At 60.6% G+C, this 1,354-nt stretch overlaps 1 non-coding gene across 1 annotated transcript; it reads left to right on the top strand.

The window, feature by feature from the left end:
- The first annotated feature begins 904 nt into the window (after nt 1–904).
- On the top strand, nt 905–1,012 carry LOC120389456. Its single transcript, XR_005590930.1, has one exon. It is a non-coding gene; the product is annotated as a U6 spliceosomal RNA (small nuclear RNA).
- Nucleotides 1,013–1,354: the final 342 nt, after the last annotated feature.

Here is a 1,354-nt window from a genome sequence, read left to right as displayed (position 1 = left end):
CTCCTCCTCACCCCACGAGGAGGTCGTGCCGCTCCCCAGGACCCCTGCCCCATCCACCTCCCTTCCCTGTCCCCTAACTGCCCCCTGCTGCCCCATCCAACCCCTCCTCTCATTCCTGATGGCCCCCCGGGACCCCTGCCCCATCCAACTACCCCTTCTCTCTGTCCCGACTGCCCCTGGAACCCCTGCCCCTGACTGCCTCCCACCGCCCCATCCAACCCCGGTCCTTCCTGACTGCCCCCCCAGGACCCTTGCCACCATTCAATTCCTCTGTTCCCTGCCCTCTGACCGCCCCGAGTCCCGACCCTAATCCACCCCCCGCCCTCTATCCAACACCTCCTCGCCAGAGGCCGGGCCGGAGTCAGGGACCGGCCTGGGACCAGGGGCTGGCCTGGAGCCGTGCTGCCCGGCTGGCCGGAGTCAGGGCCGGGGCCGCCCCGGGGCCTGGGGGCTGAGGGCTGGCCCGGAGCCATGCTGCCCGGCCGGCCGGAGTTAGGGCTGGGGCTGCCAGGAGACGCGCGGCGCCTAGAGCCCTCCTTGTGCCCCCCACCCCAGCTCACCTGCAGGAAGCTGCTGCTTCCTTCTCAGCCCTCCCAGGCTTCCCGCACTAACAGCTGATTGGCGGGAAGCCCAGAGGGGAGCCTTCAGGGGAGGAGGCAGAGGCAGAGCTGGAGCCAGGTGAGCTGGGGCCGGGGGCAGGGCAGGCAGCTGCTGGAGCTTTTGTTAAATTTAAAAGCCCTTTACAACTGGTTCTAAAAGGGCTTCTAAATTTAACAACCGGTTCCCGCGAACTGGTGGGAACCGGCTCCAGCTCACCTGTAGGCAATGGGCTCATGCATCTCATGATCGCAATAGCTTCCCTTCAGCACTGGTACTCAACTTCAGCTTCGTAATTCCTGCCGTTGTATTCACTTCGGCAGCACATATACTAAAATTGGAACGATACAGAGAAGATTAGCATGGCCTCTGCACAAGGATGACACGCAAATTCTCTTTGGCCAATAATCCCTTTGCAGGCTGCTAAACTCACTGAGGCTCTGCCCTTTCTTGCAGCCAGGTGTCTTACTCTGAGACAGACAGTCCCAGTTTGACACAGAGCTGCAAGGTCCTGGACTATAACAATCCTTCTTTTGGGGGACTGATATTTAACCTGTCTCCAGACTCTCCTGCTGCTTTTTCACCCGAAGAGGTTATAATCCCATCAAGTGCGGAGGACAGCCAGCTCCCTCTCCAGCCAGGCTCTTCCTGCTCATCAGTGCTGTGCTCGCTTTAACGGGATGGTGGGAGGGAAGGCAGAATGCTGGCCCCTGACCATGCACTTTCTAATGGGATCCGTTAACACTGCAGGAACACC

The sequence above is a fragment of the Mauremys reevesii genome, linkage group 23 (genome assembly GCF_016161935.1).
Source record: "Mauremys reevesii isolate NIE-2019 linkage group 23, ASM1616193v1, whole genome shotgun sequence".
NCBI classification, from domain to species: domain Eukaryota; kingdom Metazoa; phylum Chordata; order Testudines; family Geoemydidae; genus Mauremys; species Mauremys reevesii.
Note: the sequence above shows the minus strand (reverse complement) of the source record. Positions and strands in the feature narration are given on the sequence as shown.